At 40.0% G+C, this 19,944-nt stretch overlaps 1 long non-coding RNA gene across 4 annotated transcripts in view; it reads left to right on the forward strand.

Annotated features, from left to right (window-relative positions):
• The window catches only part of LOC110136914 (uncharacterized), a 489,873-nt gene that overhangs the window by 250,419 nt on the left and 219,510 nt on the right, over positions 1–19,944 (forward strand). The window lies entirely within an intron of this gene.

Consider the following 19,944-nt stretch of genomic DNA (forward strand, 5'->3'; position numbering starts at 1 on the left):
TAAGCCGTGGGGAACGAGCTCTAAACAGAATTTTTTAAATAATAATTCAGAAAGCAGAAAAATTCATTTGAAAATATGCTGTCGAGGCATTTAAGTTATCAGCATGTTAAATTGAGGTTCAAAGATCTTCAGTTTGAAACGATTTGCTTTAGAGAAAGATTTCTTAATTTCAACTCTCCACATTTTGGCTGGATAGCTCTTCATTGTGGAGGGCTTGTCCTGGGCACTGAAGAATATTTAGCCATCTCTCTTATGTCTACCCACTAGAAGCAAGGAGGAGCCTACCTCCTTGTTATGACAACCAAAAATGTCTTCAGACATTGACAAATGTTTGTGAACCCTTGGGGACAAGATTGACCTTGGTTGAAAGCAACTAATAGATTCAATTAAAAAAAAAGTTTAGATGTAGAATTATTAACCAAACAAGCAAACACAGCATAATTGATGGAAAGGTGAATGAGAATTTAAATTTATTTTTTCCAAGTTAGTGTTTTATTTTCTTTAAATAAATACATAGAAGCTGGATTGCTAGATCATAAGATAGCTCTATTTATAATTTTTTCAGGAACCTCCGTACTGTTTTCCATTGTTGCTATACCAATTTACTTTCTAATTTTTAGATATAGAGTCATTAGCCAAACATGCAAACCAAGCATGCTTGATGGAAAGATGAATGAGAATGTAAGTTTTTTTAAGTCTTAGAAAACAGCCCAAAATACCAACACTCAATTAAAACTTCTATTGTGCTTATAGAGGACTTAAAAAAAGACCAATGTGTGACAAGCCAGTGCCTAAAATCATGTTGACAATTAAATAAAATATTTAAATGAATTTATTTTCCACTAGTTCATGTGGAATCAGTTTTTCCTGTGCCTAAGCTTTGTTTGTTATTCCAGTTATGATGAATTCTGTTGATTATTACCAACTGATCAGTAGCTTTCTTCTATACTGTAGGTTTCAACCAGAAGTTAATTGACCATATGGGGAAACTGAGATACACTCAATTAACTGAAGTATGATACTCCCATAATTTTTTAATATTGGTGGTCACATTATGGTTATATAGCAGAATGCCTTGTTTGTTAGATACCTGCCAAAGTATTAGGATGATGAGGGTTGCTTATCATGATTATATGGGCAACTTCTCTAATCACTGAGGAAAAAATTCTTTACATTTTATATATATTGTAACGTCTCTGTAACTTTGAGATTATTTTGAGTATTTTAAAAATATAAAAATTTTACTCTGTAAATAGAAAGAAAAAGGTAGAGGAAGATGATGTATATAATGTGGGTGCTGACCTAGATGTCCATCGGCAGACGAATGGATGAGAAAGCCTGTGGTACATATACACAATGGAATATTACTCAGCCATTAAAAAGAATGCATTTGAATCAGTTCTAATGAGGTGGATGAAACTGGAGCCTATTATACAGACTGAAATAAATCAGAAAGAAAAACACCAATACAGTATAATAATGCATATATATGGAATTTAGAAAGATGGTGATGATGACCCTATATGCGAGACAGCAAAAGAGACACAGATGTATGGAACAGCATTTTGGCCTCTGTGGGAGAAAGTGAGGGTCAGATGATTTGAGTGAGTAGCATTGAAACATATATATTATCATATATGAAAAAGATCTCTAGTCCGGGTTCGATGCATGAGACAGGGTGCTCTGGGCTGGTGCACTGGGATGATCCTGAGGGATGGGATGGGGAGGGAGGTGTGACAGAGGGTTAGGATGGGGAACACATGGACATCCATGGCTGACTCATGTCAATGTATAGCAAAAACCATTACAATATTGTAAAGTAATTAGCCTCCAATTAAAATAAATTAATTATTTTTTAAAAGGGGAAAAATATGTAAGGTGGAAAAAAAAAAGAAAAAGAAATACACACCTGTAATATTTGGGGTAAAGAAGCACAATGTCTCCAAATAACTGTCAAATGATTCAAAAAATATATATTCAGAGAGAGAAAAAGGGAGGGAGGCACAGAGGAACAGAGGGAGAGACACACAGAGAAAATGTGCGTGAAGGAATACTGGAGTAATTGGCATTTTGTGGGGGCAACTTTTCTGTAAATTTGAAGTTATTTCAAAATTAAAAGTTAAAAAAAGACAAAAAAGAAATAATGTGGGTGCTGTCACTAAGTCGACTTAATCTTAACCGAGCAAGAGCAGGGAAACCTGAATACATTATTCTCTCAGTAGGTTTCAATTCCTATATGACTTACAGTGTGAACATCTTGACACATTTACATTTCACTGGCAATTTCAGTAATTACCAAGGGTGATTTTATTTTTTTAACTATATGAAAGTTTTTCTTTAATATTGCCTTCAAAAGTTATTCTCATAATGAGATGCAACCAGGAAAGAATGAAGAAAACTGAAACGATGTCGATGGAAATTTAAGGACTCTTAGAGGATGAGTGTGTACTAAGGGGCCTTCCCTAGTGGCTCAGATGATAAAGCGTATGTCTGCAGTGCAGGAGACCGGGGTTCAAGCCCTGGGTTGGGAAGATGCCCTGGAGAAGAAAATGGCAGCCCACTCCATTATTCTTGCCTGGAAAATCCCATGGACCCGGAGCCTGGTAGGCTACTGTCCATAGGGTTGCAGAGAGTCAGACACGACTGAGCAACTTCACTTCACTTCAAGAGGATGAGTGTGTGCTAAGGAGGCTACAGGCAGCCTGGGGCAATGAGACACAGCACAACATTGGAGCTGTGCTGATCTGAAACCTGGGCTAGCTCATTCTAGAGCTCCTTAGGAAAGGTCATCTATAAAGGGGAGAAACTTCCAGTGGTTCCACTATGTCTAGTCGTGTTTCCTTTTATTAAGGACTGCTAACTACTTCCATGTCATGGGTTTCCCAGGTGGCCCAGTGGTAAAAACAAAAACTTTTCCTGCCAGTGCAGGAGATGTGGGTTCAATCCCTGGATTGGGAAGATGCCCTGGAGGAGGCAATGGCAACGCACTCCAGAAATCTTGCCTGGAAAAATCCCATGGACAGAGGAGCCTAGCAGGCTGCAGTTCATGGGTTGCAAAGAGTCAGATATGACTGAGTGACTAAGCATGCACGCTACCACCTCCGTGGATGGTGAGGAGATTGGGTGAATGCAGCAGCAGATTAGGTATTTGGAATTAACATATACACACTACTATATATAAAATAGATAATCAACCAGGACCTATTGTATAAGGAATTCTACTTAGTATTATGTAAAATCCTATATGGGAAAAAAATCTGAAAAGTATCAATAAATGAATATATATAGCTGAATCACTTTGCTATAGACCTGAAACTAACACAATGCTATAAATCAACTATACTTCAACAGAAAAAATTTTTTAAATGCACCAGCAGAACCATCAATGGAATGCAAAAGCCTTGCAGATTAGTACCTTTTAGACTAGTCAAAAAAGGGTATCAGTGTCTTTGACCAGAACAATTCCAGTGGGGTCATGGCAGTGGGTTGAAGAGGTAACAATGCAGAGACCTTGCATGGCACCAGGCTGGGGAGAGGGAAAAGGATAGATAAGAACAGTAGAGAAGCGTAAGATTAACAGAAGAATTTGTTTTATGTTTTTTATGAGATGAGAGAAGCTGGCATACATGCTCAGTCATTTCAGTCGTGTCTGACTCTTTGCGAGTTATGGGCTATAGCCCACCAGGCTCCTCTGTCCATGGGATTCTCCAGGCAAGAATACTGGAGTGGGTTGCTGTGGCCTCCTCCAGGGGATCTTCCTGACCCAGGAATCGAACCCATATCTCCTGCGTCTCCTGCATTGCAGGCAGGTTCTTTACCCACCAAGCCACCTGGGAAGCCCAAGAGAAGCTTAAGTGTGTTTAAATGTGGTGAGAGAAAAACCCACAGAGAGCGAGTAGTAGCTTTGCCGGCAAGTAGTTTGGAAAAACAATCTAGACTCGAGGAAACAGAGCTCTTGATGAGTCTGAAGCTTGATCCCAGTAAGAAGTAAGAGGTTCCTAAGCTGAAAGAGAAATGGGAGTCAGTGGTTTCAAGGATGAAGCAGATCTAGCTCTGTGGAATTCTATGTCAAGACAGAAGAAGGATTCATGGTATAGCCAAGACAGTGAGGGGTATGGGCTTGAAAATATGAAGGATGGAATGGGTCACCTACAAAGCCATTGTTTATAACTTCTGGGTGTGAATTCTGTGCCGGAGGTAGGGAAGAAAAACCCATGACCATAATTCAGCTTTCCCGTGGGAATCCTCTGTAGAGTCCCTGCGTTCTCTGCTCCCTGTCTGCAAAACGTTGGCTACCTTTTTGTTTGTTTCCAATGCAGTGGTTTTCTATGTTAATTTTTCTTGGCTCAGGAGAGGTCTCTAAACTGACCTAGTAGACATTTTTTAAAGCTTGTTCAGTACAACTTATAGGTTCTGACCATCACCACCGCCATCAGAACTGTAGACCAGCTTTGAGAATCCACTTATTAATAGTGATAGCAGTTTGGAAAGCCATGTTTCAAGCCATAATAAAACCTAGTTCCCATATTTCTGGAAAGTACTAAATATTCATTTTCAAACAACCACCTTTATTTTCTATCTTACACTTTCACTTGTTTATGGAATTCCCTTTTAATTTTCATGGGTGGAGCCTTAGTCAAGTGACTTGCAAAGCTCAGAACATAACTTTCCAAACTGGTGATCCTTGAGAAGGGGCTATTTTGAGGAAATTGCTTTTAAAATGGGATTTTTGAAATGCTGCTGACTCTGGTGTTTTAAAGTTTGTACTTATGCCCTTTGGCAAAGAGTGTTTAGGATGTCCATTTATTGATCTAAATAATAAATATGAGGAGTCGGTTTGCTTTGCATTAAATAAATGTGCCATTTCTGCTTAAACATATATCTCAAATTCAAGCAGATAAATCAAATGTGAAGGGAGAATCAAGACAAACAACAGTAAAAATTCCCAGAGTGTCTAATGAGGAGCAAGGAGCAGATGACCTTTGAATCTTTTCAAGATGATTAAACACCCACATTCTTACAATGAGACTCCTCCATCCAAACACTTCAGTGAGGTTGGGTGTTGTGCCATTATCTGGGGAAGTCAAATTGGACTTGCCTTGAATTAAATTTGTTCTTTGGGTCCTGACATTTATCAATACAGAATGTGTTCCCTAGAAAACCAATGTCAGCACTTCCAGACCCAGCAGCATTGAATAGTTCCACTTTGCTCTGGAGCACTTGTTCATTATGGCTGATGTACTCAGAGTGAGGTTGGGGGTGCGTGCACGCACCGCAAAGGTGACTGATGGAGGCTGGAAAGAGAATAGTCAGAAAAACGCAAGGGCTCGTGGAGAAAAGAGGAATCGGCACCCTTAACTTGTATAAGTGGGAGCCAGTCCCCTCCTCCCATTTCTTATTGTGCTGTCTTATGTACATTGCAACCCACTGGGTAGAGATTGTAGCTGCTTAATATTCCATTCAGAACCTGCTTCACAGTTGGCATTCAATACAGTTAAATAACAATAATAACACCATATAGAGCCTCTAATTTCAGAAAGTGAGGTAGAAATTGCTGTTTTGAATCTCCATATTAATGGCATTGGCTTTGGATGCCTTTTTCCTCTCCCAACACTCTGTCTGTCTCCTGCTGGCTGTTACACATTGCACACTCACAAAGCCGCCACTACTAGCCAATCATCCTGATCAGCTGCCACAAGGGTCAGAGAGCATCCGCTCTCTCCACGTGCCTGCACACACACTCCCCTGTGCCCAGGAAGACAAAAGAAGCCACTGCCCTCAAAAGAGCGACTCTGATCCAGCTGCTGACTGCACACCATCACCTCTGACTGTGCACCCTCTACCTGAGCACAGACATGTCCAGGGGGGCGTTGGAATGGAGAAATCATGAATTCTTTCCTAGCTCTTTCTGGTCACCAACAGTGTCCAGCAAGCTAGGCAGGAGTTCTGCCTACTGATCAGCATTTGCTTAAAATGGTTGGGTTGAATTGGATTTGGTGGAATGCCTTTTTTTTTTTTTTTTCTGTAAAGTTGGTCATTTTCTTTCATAAGAAAGATTTCTTCTTATTCAAAGTGCTGCTTGGCAACTGAGAGCAGTTTAGCTTCAAATTAAAATAGTTGCTGTCAATCAAAAGCTAACTACAAGGCTAGTGGACAGTCTTTCTTTTTTAATTGAAGACATTAATAGATTTTCTTTAGCTAGATATAAGAAAGGGAAATGCATCCATAGGAGGGAGGCAATGAAGGAGTCTAGGGAGGGGGCAAAGGAGGAAGGGAAGGAAGGGTAGGCTGTGATGGGTTTAAGAAGTATTCAGAGGGCAGGGTGAGGAAGGGGGAAAGGCTTTTTTTTTTTTTCATTGCTTCTTTGTCTATTTTACCAGCTCTGCTTAAATTGACTTAGTGTGTGGAAGAATATAATTCATCCCAGAAGGTTTTTCTAATGGGCAAAACACTATCTTTGTTTACATTAAATGTGGTAGAGATAGATAAATGTTCTAATTTATATTTATAATTGACTCTTTACAATGGCAAATTTTAATTCCAGGAGCATGGGGTGACCATTTCAGCAGTGTGGGAGCTCCATCGGGCTATGCCTTAACTCAGAGGAGGGGTCAGAAGATGGGCATGGGCTAGGACTACATAATAAATAATACTAAAAGCACCGAGTGCTTACTACATGCCAAGTTGCTGTTCTCTAAATGCTTTGCATGAAATCATTTCTGTAAATTCTCACAACAAATCAGTGAGAAGGGGGACTGTTCTTTCTCTCTTACAGAGGAGAAAATTGAGACACAGAGAGACTAAGTAACTTATCCAAGGTCATGCTAAGAAAGTCATGATCCCAGAATTTTAGCTCAGTCATTTTAAATTCCAGGAGCTGTGGTCTCAACTGATCGTTCAATGTTTAAAAAAGGACAGACATGTTACATACTTGGTGTAATTCTATTAGCTGCAATGACTCCAGTGACATAAGTAGAACATCATGTGGCTTTTTGTTACCTGCAGGATAAATTCCTGACTCTTTAGCAGGCACACCGCTGAACGCTGTGTGTTGAAGGTCTGTCATGATCCAGACGCAGCCTCATTTCTAGCCTCAGTTTTCATCACTGTTCATAAATGGCCTCCAACCAAGCCATCTCAGGTTACTTGCAGCTGGGTTTTTCTTTTCCCCTGCGCCTCCTCATATCTGCAAATACTCATTCCTTGCTTCTGTTTCCCAGAGTCCTCACTTTCTCTCTTCTTTATCTGAGAGATTTGCCTTTCAAATGGCAGCTCAGACTTTGCCTCTTCTGAGATGGCGTATCTGAATTCTCCATCAGGTTTAAGGATCCCTTCATCTGTAATCCCACAACACCTAGATACTCTTGCTTTGGGGCACTTACTGCATTGCCCCGTCACTATTCTTTTACATATTTTACTCTGTCATTTGAATATAACTGTTCAGAGATAAATACAATACTTTATTCATGCTTTTATGTCTGGTGTCTTTAAAAGTACCTTATGAGTGAGTGTTAGTTGCTCAGTCGTGTTGACTCTGCCACCCCATGGGTTCTAGCCCGCCAGGCTCCTTTGGCCATGAAATTTTCCAGGCAAGAATATTGGAGTGGGTAGCCATTCCCTTCTCCAGGGGATCTTCCTGATCCAGGGATCAAACAGGTCTCCTGCATTGCAGGCAGATTCTTGACTGTCTGAGCCCCACCTTGTGAGTGAGAGGCATTTAGTAACTATTGGTGAATGAATTCTGAATGAGCCTACTGCTCAGGCTCCCTTTCACCCATGAAGTCTCAACCTAAATGTCAGTTCCTCTGTGAGTTCTTTTATGACCGTTCCCTTCATTTGCCCTCTGAGGTAAATTAAAGATTGCTAAATTATTTGCCATCCTTTCCATTAAGAAGTGGATGTAAACCTTTTCCTTTGAGTCTGAGCAGACTCATGACTGCTTAACCAATGGAACACAGCCTAAATGATGCTTCTCTGGGTGTCCAGCTCAGGCTATCAGAGACTGGCAGCTACTTCTTCCTGTCTGCTGGGGTGGTTGTTTTTCAGTTGCTAAGTTGTATCTGACTCTTTATAACCTCATGGACTGCAGCACTTCAGGCTTTCCTATCCTTCACTATCTTTTGGAGTTTGTGCAAACTCATGTCCATTGATGCCATCCAACCATCTCATCCTTTGTCGCCCCCTTCTCCCTGCCCTCAATCTTTACCAGCATTAGAGTCTTTTCCAGTGAATCTCCTGGGGTATGTGCTCATGGATCCCAGCTTCCATGCTGTGAGGAAGTACTAGGAAGAGGCCCACATGGAGAACAGCCCACAGCCAGTGCTAAACTGAATCCACGCAAGTAAAGTCAGCTACCACCATTAAGAGTAGGAATGAAAAAAAAAAAAAAAAAAAAGAGTAGGAATGAACTATCCCAGCTAAGACCTGACCGAACTTAAGTTGGTTGGCAAAATAAAAGGTTGTGCTAACGCACTAAGTATAGGTTGATTTTTTTATGTTGTTCATCAGTACAGAGCTGGAATACTCTCTAACACATCATCCTGTTGATTTTTGCTTGTTATAATACAGCTCAATCTGAAAGGGTCATATTTATCACCTCTCTGCTCCCAGTTACCATGCGTGTGTGTGTGCTAAGTCACTTCAGTCATGTCCAACTCTTTGCAACCCTATGGACCCACCAAGGGTTGGACCCACCCAACCCTATAGTCCACCAAGCTCCTCTGTCATGGGATTCTCCAGGCAAGAATACTGGAGTGGGTTGCCCTGCCTTCCTCCAGGGGATCTTCCAGACCCAGGGATAAAACCTATATCTCCTGCAGCTACTGAATTGAAGGCAGGTTCTTTACCATTGAGCCAACAGGGGAGCTCTCCCAGTTACCACCCTCAGTTAAAAGTGAATTCCACATCTGTCCTGTCCACTTCTACAAATGGTACCTAATATGGAACAACACACTTGGTAAATCCTTCTTGAATGTTCTTGGAGCTTGGAGCTATGTTAGAAGAAAGGTGCCCATAAATGAAGCCAGGGCCCTTGGACATTTTGATGAAATTATCTATCTTATGTTGAAAGTTACAGCATACTTTCAAAGAAAACTGTATTTCAAGTTTCATGTTACAGGTGATGACAATTACTACCTTAGACTGACTTTACTAAGGTAAGGTATACATTTCTTATTTTTTTAAATAGACTGTTGTTTATCTTAAACCAGATATGTTCTAGTAAGGTAAGGATGGGAGAACAGAGAATGGTGATGTCATGGTAGAAAATAATGTCTGTGTTTATAGGCAAAATAATTTACAAAAGAAAAAAAACCTGGAAACTTAAAAAAAAAAGCTCATTTTTTGTTGGACAATCCTTCTAGAGAACCCAGCGTTAATTCATGTTCTCTAAAATATGATTTTTTAAACAATTGACCCTAATAAGCTATGTTCTTCAAAAAATCCTGTCATGTTTTAATTTAGTCTTAAATAATTACAGACAGCTCTTCAAACTAAAGATCATAAAACTTAAGAAGAAAAACTCACTTTCACAGAGGTTATTTAAATAAAAGAACAAAAAGGTGTGAAAGTTTTAATGGCATTTTTTCCCAGTAACTGGGCACTTTCTTCTAATGATAAGAGGGGAATCTTGGTCTTGATACACCCATCCCCAGCTCCATGACCAAGTGGGGCACTTTAAGTCCATGTGGGAAATAAAGTATCAAATGATCAGCAAGAAGCTGAACTTTAAATCTACAAGTGCACTTTTCATTCCTATGGAAATTGCACATTCTGTGGAAATGTACTTAGATTGTCATTGTCTAGTCAAATATGGTGAAAATGCAAGTTGAAGGAGCATAATTAAGGTTAAAAAAAAAGATAAAATGAGAATGGCTGTCTTTCATGAAGCCTAATCAGCACCTTGGATGTGTCTATGGGCACAAGAATGGTCAGACACATTCTTCTGAACCACTGGTCCTCAATTATCATCATCTATGGCTTGTTATGTAAGTGTATGCACTATCTCAGTATCCTTGCTTAGGTAATCTGGATGCTCTGTTGAATAGAAATTTTCTTGGAGTGGGCTCCTTCAAATCCCGTTGCCTAGGTCTATTTCTTTGATTTCATGCAGCTTGTCAAGTTATCAATAAAGCAGAAATACTGCTTTTTTGAAAGAGAGGAAGCTTTTTTTTGGAAATACAGTCGGTGAATTCTAATGTTAGCTTTAAAGAAGACTTGTAAAAATACCAAGTATGCTGTTATATTTTTGTGCATCCACAGAGATAGGAATAATAGAAATGCACTGATAGAAGAATTATCTTTACACAGCTAAATCTCCCAATGTCAAATCTCTCCTACAGAATGACATGAAATATAATTAAACTTGAATCCGCCAGTATTTATTATTTATTGAACATCTAAGATGCTCAAGGCAATGGCATATGTTCTGTAAAGGACACAGTGCAATCAACCTATAGTCCTAATCAGCAAGTAGATTTCATTGTGTGTTAATATCTCACCACTTAAGAAAATGAATATGATTTTATATAAATGGATTCAAAGATTGTAAAGATGTCCCCAGAAACAGATGGGGAATACAGTTAGATCCTCAAATTCAACTTCCCTGTGCCTTACTATTTAGCTAAGCAGAAGTGGTTAGGTAACAGTCCCTTGAGAAACACTAGGTATAGGCCTGTGAAAATAGACTCAGAAATGAATTTATTTCCCTAGTACTTTTCACTAGAATATTGCTAACATCACCTAATGGCCAAGAATTTTAATGATATTTTAATAAAGTAAAATGGTTGCAAACTTCCAATTTCCTGTCTACCTGCCTTGCCTACAGGACATGTGACTGGCTCACTTATTTTTTCTACTTAAAGCTATTTCATAAACTTAAGAGGCAGAACACATCCCTGAGGAGGAGATAATATTCAAAAGAAGATATTTTGGATTTCAAGATTCATCCAGGCCATAAAGAGGACCAGGGGAATGCCTCAATCATATCTTACTACTCCTCCCTACTGTTGTTGTTTGTTTTTTTTAACTGCAGAAGTGAGTGTCTCTTTTCGTTTGTAAAAATGATTTGAAAGGTTTTTGCTTTCTTATTTATAAAATCAAGTTCACAAAATCAAATTTCAGGAGATGGGTAGGTCTGCAGTCACTGTGCTGTGTTTCGTCTCCTGTTCCTAGAATGCAATTCTGATTATTTCAGAAGCTCACTGACCATAGGATATAAATGTTCTGTACACTTTTCACATTTGTTTCAAGGGCAAATTTTCTTGCACACAAATGAAAACAGTTCATTATTTTGACAAACTCCTGGCAGAACGCAGATATACCTCAATAAAAACCTGTTTTACATCATCACAGTCAAACCCAAATGTGTAGAATGTTACTGTTATTGGAGCTGAGTGTAAAAGCATCAGGGTTGAGATGATAAAGAATTATGCAGGCAATGCCAGGGAACATGGATGTTTTGCTTAGGTAATGGGAACTTTCCAAACAGTTTCAAGCAGGGGCATAGCACAATCATATTTTCAGTTTAAAAGATCCCCAGAAGTAGTATGGAGAAAGAATTGGAGGAAAGAAGACTGAAGACCAAGACAACATTTTCAATAATTTTGTTCAGAGAAGAGAAGAGTCTGAATTGAGGTATAACCATGAGAATGGGAAAGAGAAATAGAGACAGAACTTCAAGAAAGATATACAAAGCAGAATCATTAGGACTTAGTTGAGTGACTAAGTGTGAGAGGAAAGGAGAGGGCATAGTTGTTATTTTCCTGGCTTCTGGCCTTCAGAGTTGGATAAGGATTTGTACCATCTCAGAATAAAAGAGTAATGACAAAAAAAGTTGTGGTTTGGAGGCAACAGTAATGAGTTGGAGAACCTTGGAAGCATTCTTCAAACTAGATGCTTGAAATAGTGGTTTGAGATAACTAGTTCTGGGAAACCAGGAAGAAAGGTTCTGGAAGTTTTTTGTGTTAAATTTTAAATAGCCCTTAGTTCCAAACTGTGGCAGGGAAGTGTTAATGAGTATATACAGGACTTGTAAAATACTGATGGTATATCGGTGGCAGTTGACAAGGTAGAGGAGAAAAATAGAACGCTGAGAAGAAAACCATCATATAAAGAAGAGTAGATAGAATGGAAGACTGTGTCGGGATATGAAGAAAACGGGAAAATTATTTAGGAGGAAAGCTGTCCTAGAAGCCTAGCAAAGAAAATGTTTCAAGTGTGACAGTTACCAGCGGTGGTGGTGGTGGTCTAGTTGCTAAGTCGTGTCCGACTCTTGTGATCCCGTGGACTGTAGCCTATCAGGTTCCTCTGTCCATGGGATTTTCCAGGCAAGAATACTGGAGTGGGTTGCCAGTTCCTTCTCCAGGAGATCTTCCCGACTCGGATTGAACCTGGGTCCCCTGCACTGTAGGCAGATGCTTTACCGTCTGAGGCACCGGGGAAGTCACAGCTACCAGCAGTATCAATTGTGACCTGAAAGAGAAATATGATCAAAGCTTGCAAATATACAAATATATTATTGTGCATTTGATAATTAGTAAAATGGTTTTCCATGGGGAAGAATGCCCTATTCACCCATTTGGTCTCTAATACTCCATGTAAGACTCAACCCCTTGCATGAACACTCTGCTCATCCTGCTTGGGTTCTACCTCCTTGTGCCAAGTCATCACCCCAGAAGACCTTCCCCCGTCTCCCCCTCCTTGGGTTCTGACACCCCACACTACTGCTTTCCTAGGACAACATCCTCCTCACCTTGATCGGATCCCAGTACTGCACTCTGGTCCAATACAACTGTTCCCTGCCTTGAACAAGGAGACCTGAAATGCTTTACCCCACTTTAATGCCTTTAAGGAATGAACTGTCCATGAAAGGGAAAGAAAAAGGAAGAGAAAGAACAAATTTACATAATTTGAATGTGTCTGTGTCAAAACCCTACTTGCCATATACTCCAATAAGCAGCAGCTATTTCTCCTTAGAGGGGAACTCTGGATCCATCCAGAGGTAGAAAGTGTGATATGCCAATTTGGCCAGCCAAAAACTTCAAAATGTGTGTTAGATTTGTCACCGGGAGAGTGTCTATGGTCTTGGTTAGAACCATTTTGCTGTCTTCATCTGCATTTTGAAATGTTTCAGATTTCAACCTTGGTTTTTATTTCTTCTCTGTTATATATTTTTCTCTGGATCTTTTACAAACTATGTTCTTTAAATTGATAGCTATAATTTTCCAGTTAAAATCTTGCATAATTACCAGATCCTTATTTCTAAATAATTTATAATCTCCATTAAATGCTCCACAGGTGACCAGTAATGTTTGAAATTTAACTACTGTCTTTCCCCCCAACCCTGACTAATCCTACCATTTTTCACTTTTCTATGAATGGTATCTCTCTCCTGCTGGCCATCCAAGTTAAAAAATCTTACACTATTCCACACTCTTTCCTCTCTCTGATTCCTCAAACCCAATGTCTAAGACATGTCATTTTGACTTCCTAAGTAAATCTCAAATATATCCTCTCCTTTTCATTTTCACTATTATTGCCTTAATTAAGTATTGTGATTCACATCTCTGATCCACATTCAGACTTAAGGAACTCATTCCTTTCGGTAGCTAGGATGTTGCCTGCTGATAGCTCACTGATAAAAAATCTCTTCCAATCAGGAATTTTTCAGAAAGAGAGTTTGTTGGCTTACCTAAGGTTACATCCCCTTCCCAGGAGCAACTTACATCCACTGACTACTGGTTGGTGCAGACATACAAAGACCTTGACCCTCCTTCCACAATCTGCAACAACTTTGAACAGCCATCCCAGTGACTGAGTTTCCCTATGGAATAACCAATAATTTGTTGTAATTCCATTGCAGTTGAATGTCTCCCAATCCTGAGTCCTTCAAGTCCTCACAGGTGTTGCCAAAGCATGCCCAAACTCTCTGTGTAACTCTTCATCTCACAGTTTGTTTCCTAGGAAATCTGATTGCAGACATAAGGATAACTGATACTTAGAGCAGACCAAAGAGACAGAATTTGCAAACCGGATTACCTATCAGTCCACTGACAAGTTTGAAAGTAGGCTTATCTCTGACATAATGTGCTGATTCAATTGTTCAGATTCTCCAGTGGGAAGTTCAAATTTTATGGTTCTGGAAGGGAATGCAGTAGATAATGCAGTGCCTCGGGTATTTGCGAGATTGAGAGTGAATAATCATAAGGACAGTGGCGTTGGGTAACTGTTGCTGGTGTCATGTATTCATTGGAGAAAACAAAGTTTGGGGATGGTTAACAAAGTGTTAAAACCAATCTCCTTGATAGCTGATAAAGGAATTTATACATTTTGTAGCTTCAGTTCAGTTCAGTTGCTCAGTCGTGTCTGATTCTTTGCAACCCCATGGACTACATACAGCATGCCACGCTTTCCTGTCCATTACCAGCTCCCGGAACTTACTCAAACTCATGCCCATCAAGTCGGTGATGCCATCCAACCATCTCACCCTCTGTTTTCCCCTTCTCCTCCTGCCTTCAATCTTTCCCAGCATTAGGTTATTTTCCAAGGAATCAGTTCTTTGCATCAGGTGGCCAAAGTATTGGAGTTTCAGCGCCAGCATCAGTCCGTCCAATGAATATTCAGGACTGATTTCCTTTAGGATTGACCGATTGGATCTCCATGCTGTCCAAGAGATTCTCAAGAGTCTCCCACACCACAATTCAAAAGCATCAATTCTTCAGTGTCCAGCTTTCTTTATAGTCCAACTCTCACATCCATACATGACTACTGGAAAAACCATAGCTTTGACTAGATGGACCTTTGTTGGCAAAGTAATGTCTCTGTTTTCTAGTATGCTGTCTAGGTTGGTCATAGCTTTTCTTCCAAGGAGCAAGCGTCTTTGAATTTCATTACAGCAGTCACCATCTGCAATGATTTTGGAGCCCAAAAAAATAAAGTCTGTCACTGTTTCCATTGTTTCCCCATCTATTTGTCATGAAGTGATGGGACCAGATGCCATTATCTAAGTTCCCTGAATGTGGAGTTTTAAGCCAGCTTTTTCACTCTCTTCTTTCACTTTCATCAAGAGGCTCTTTAGTTCTTCGCTTTCTCCCTTAAGGGTGGTGTCATCTGCGTGTCTGAGGTTATTGATATTTCGCCTGGCAATCTTGATTCCAGCTTGTGCTTCATCCAGCCCAGCATTTTGCATTATGTATTCTGCATAGAAGTTAAATAAACTGGGTGACAATATACAGCTTTGATGTACTCCTTTTCTGATTTGGAACCAGTCTGTTGTTTCATGTCTGGTTCTAACTATTACTTCTTGACATGCATACAGATTTCTCAGGAGGCAGGTAAAGTGGTCTGGTATTCCCATCTCTTGAAGAATTTTCCACACTTTGTTTTAATCCACACTGTCAAAGGCTTTGGCATAGTCAAGCAGAAGTAGATGTTTTTCTGGAACTCTCTTGCTTTTTTGATGATCCAACAGATGTTGGCAATTTGATCTCTGGCTTCTCTGCCTTTTCTAAACCCAGCTTGAACATCTGTAAGTTCATGGTTCACACACTGTTGAAGTCTAGCTTGGAGAATTTTGAGCATTACTTTACTAGCGTGTGAGATGAGTGTAATTGTGCAGTAGTTAGAGCATTCTTTGCCATTGCCTTTCTTAGGGATTGGAATGAAAACTGACCTTTTCTAGTCCTGTGGCTACTGCTGAGCTTTCCAAATTTGCTGGCATATTGAGTATAGCACTTTCACAGCATCATCTTTTAGGATTAGAAATAGCTCAACTGGAATTCCATCACCTCCACTAGCTTTGTTCGTAATGATGCTTCCTAAGGCCCACTTGACTTTGCATTCCAGGATGTCTGGCACTTGGTGAGTGACAGGATTGTGGTTATCTGGGTCATGAAGATCTTTTCTGTATAGTTCTTTTGTATATTCTTGCCATCTCTTCTTAATATCTTCTTCTTCTGTTAGGCCCATACCATTTCTGTCCTTTATTGTGCCCACCCTTGCATGAAATGTTCCCTTGCTATCTCTAATTTTCTTGAGATCTCTGGTCTTTCCCATTCTATTGTTTTCCTCTATTTCTTTGCATTGATCACTGAGGAAGGCTTTCTTATTTCTCCTTGCTATTCTTCAGAACTCGGCATTTAAATAGGTATATCTTTCCTTTTCTCCTTTGCCTTTAGCTTCTCTCCTTTTCTCAGCTATTTGTAAGGCCTCCTCAGACAACCATTTTGCCTTTTTGCATTTCTTTTTCTTGGGGATGATCTTGATCACTGCCTCCTGTCAATGTCACAAGCCTCCATCCATAGTTCTTCAGGTACTCTGTCTATCAGATCTAATCATCTGAATCAATTTGTCATTTCCACTGTATAATCATAAGGAATTTGTTTTATGTCATACCTGAATTCTCTATTGGCTTTCCCTACTTCCTTCAGTTTAAGTCTGAATTTTGAAATAAGGAGTTCATGATCTGAGCTACAGTTAGCTCCCACTCTTGTTTTTGCTGACTGTATAGAGCTTCTTCATCTTTGGCTGTGAAGAATATAATCAATCTGATTTCAGTAAAGGCAGATAATCTTTGGATCAGATTAGAATCAGTTATAAAGATAGTGGTGCTTTTGTAAAGTTGAATTCCTGCGCATTGTAAGTCTGCTACGCAGGTTTCAATGCACTGGTTGGGAAGCTCTGAGGCCTTGAGACTTCAGATAGGCATATCTAGTCAATGCACTCAAATCTTTAATCCCCCGGATTCTCTGAATCCTTTGAGGCTGCAGTGGCCCCATCCTCTCCCCTATAGGCTAGCATTCTCCTTCTCTTCTTTGAAAATGATGCATAGACATCTGTTTTTAATGAAAATATATATATACACCCTCAACCCGGGATCTCTCTCTCCATATCTTCTTGCCACCAAATCAGTAACTAAAATTAAGTCCCAACGATGCTTAGCCAGGGAAACACTGGGCTGGCTAAGGTAAGAAAGAGACTGTAATTGAAGAAGTTTCAGCACTTAAGCAACATGTGCCAACACAAGCTAAGGAAACATATAATGGGACTGAATCCTGAGATTGATATCAACAAAGGCAGAATATAAAATTGGAGAGAAGGGAGTTTATCAACAGTAAAGCACTCTTCCATTGTGTAGAATTTAATACCATCATGAAAGAGGCATTAAACAGCCAAGAAGTCAAAAGAATGTCTTGACCAGTTGGTGTCAGCCGGACTCTATTAGCCATTCCAGTGCTAAAAAATTGGATCTATGAATGGAGGTGCCATGGGCCAGCCAGCAAGGGCTGCCACTAACCAAGGATGACTTAGCTGTTTCCACTGTTAAATATCCAACATTACACCAATAGATTCTGACAGTGATATCCCAGCATGCCACCATACACTGAGGAGGTCAACCAGCAACTGGTACTCTGAAAGAGGCAGTGATACATATTGAATGGAATTGACACATATTCCAGGTATGAGTTTACATTTCCTACCCACAACACCATATGGGTAACACCATATGAGAAAAATGCCTAGCTTCACAAAGCTCACATCCTAGCAATATAGGAAGACAAATGTTAGTAAATGGTCTGTAATTCATCCTTCTTACCCTAGAGGCAAGTTGGGGGTCAGTGGGGACAATGGAGGAAGGAAAAGAAAGAAGTGATATGTTCAAGATTTTTTTTTTTTTTGCAGATCTGCTAATCAGATTTTCTGACAGTATTTACTAATGGAGACTCTTTATCATTAGTATGTGGTAAGTAACACATGCCAGGTGTGTCTAGGTTCACTAATAGTAATCTAGTCAGAAATCATGGCCATGGAGAAGGCAATGGCAACCCACTCCAGTACTCTTGCCTGTAGAATCCCAGAGCCTGGTGGGCTGCTGTCTATGGGGTCGCACAGAATCGGACATGACTGAGGCGACTTAGCAGCAGCAGAAATCATGGCCAAGTTCTGCCATGTCCTTACTCTTCCATGTGAACAACCATCCTTACTCTTCCACATCTCTCTACTGCCATAGAACTGAGTAGTTGCTATAGAGGCCATCTGGCCTGCAAAGCTGAAATGCTTACTGTTTGACCTTTCAGAGAGGAAAGTTTGCTAAATCCTAGGATAGACAATGCCCCACACACATCATTTAGAAATCTCATATCTTAAATATATGCCATGGCTCATTCTAATGTAGCAAGAATAAGTGCCAAGATAGTATAATTCCTGTAAATCAAAGGAAGAAAGTGTTTCTAGATGGAAACAGCTTTGTTTGCGAAGATTTTTTTTGTATTAACAGAGCTATACCTCACACCCTCCTATGATTTCATCTAGGTAAAAGTTCCTCTTGCTCCCTCAATCAGAAGGTAATGGGATTCTGGCAAACTAGGAGACCTTATCTCTTGCCTCCTTACTGTTCCTTGACTGAAGTGGGCAAGTGGGGCTTGGTATTTTAATGTTGAACCATGTTTGACATGCACTGCAGAGTACCTCGAGGTCTTCTATTGCTCCTGATACAGTAATACATTTTCTAATTTTCTTGATAGTTAGCTTGGTATTCTTCAATGGAGGTCTTTCAAATTCCTTTTAAAAGACATATCCCTGTTTAGAAGAGATATTCTTGAAGTTGACTTTGGAACAGCTTTACTTAAAACAGAGGGTTAAGGGGCCTAGCACCCCATGCATTCCTTCTCTGGGGTCTCCCAGAATGAGTTTCCTGGAGATCCTACAGCTCAGTAGATCAGATTGAAGTATCGCTAAAATAGGTCAACGTTAAGGTCTCCTTCAGTTGTAATTTATTACAACTTTTAGGTCTTATATCTTGGGCTCAAAGGATTATTTTCCCTTGCTCTATCAACTCCTCTGTGCTCTTTGAGAGAACTACATATTGCAGGTTCAAATGTGTCAAGGGTTTTATCATGTTCATGTTTCAAATCAAAATCCTGGCTGTCCACTATGTAAGACACAAGGCTCCTCATTCCTCTACTTTTTCATCTTAGCATACAGAGGAGGAAACTTCTGCTAATAGTCTAACCCTTACAGGCACCTTCCCATAGCAGGAGCAACTGGTCTAACTGATCAAAGTCCAGGATATTCTCTGAACCATATTTCACGAGTGCTCATGGCCCTCACTTTAAAGACCAATGGGAGTACTTGCATGCTCTTTATCTCCTGTGCCCAAGTACCTGTGGCCACTTTCTGTCCTCCTGAGTCCACATGCCCAAACAGGGCCCAGGGTTTGCCTTCTGGAGATCTGTGGTGTATATTATTGCATATTCTAAACCTGTAAATCCTAAAGAAATCAACCCTTAATATTCACTGGAAATGAATGCTGAAGCTCTAGTATTTGGCCACCTGACAGGAAGAGCTGACTCATTAAAAAAGACCCTGATACTGGGAAAGATAAAAGGCAAAAGGAGAATAAGTCAGCAGAGGATGAGATGGTTAGATAGAATCACCAACTCAATAGATGTGAATCTGAGCAAACTGCAGGAGATGGTAGAGTCCAGAGGAGTCTGGCATGCTTCAGTCCATGGGGTTGCAAAGGGTTGGGTCAGACAAGACTAAGTGACTGAACAACAAACAACAATGTTAAATGGACTCATAGATTCAAAAGAATAAGGGTAAGGCCTCATAATAACCTTAGGATTAAACGTCTTGGTCCAGCAAAATTTAACAGAAGCACAACAGTTAGGGAGTTACAAGGCACTCACCTGCTTATTAATAAAAATTTTGAAACCCTACTGGTCAGAGCTCTAGAAGGGAAGAGAAATGAAAGACATCCTCAAATCTTACATCCTTATGAACCAGCATTTATGAACCAAGTGACTCCAGGAGCAAGATCCCTAAAGCCAATGTGGTAATAGGTGCCTGCTGGTGCTGAAGTGTATTTAGTAGGTATAATCTGCGATAGTTAGATATCAAAACATCTATGGCTGGGTCTCTATATCCTGGGTTACTGATGTGCTT

The sequence above is a fragment of the Odocoileus virginianus genome, chromosome 16 (assembly GCF_023699985.2).
Source record: "Odocoileus virginianus isolate 20LAN1187 ecotype Illinois chromosome 16, Ovbor_1.2, whole genome shotgun sequence".
NCBI classification, from domain to species: Eukaryota; Metazoa; Chordata; class Mammalia; order Artiodactyla; family Cervidae; genus Odocoileus; species Odocoileus virginianus.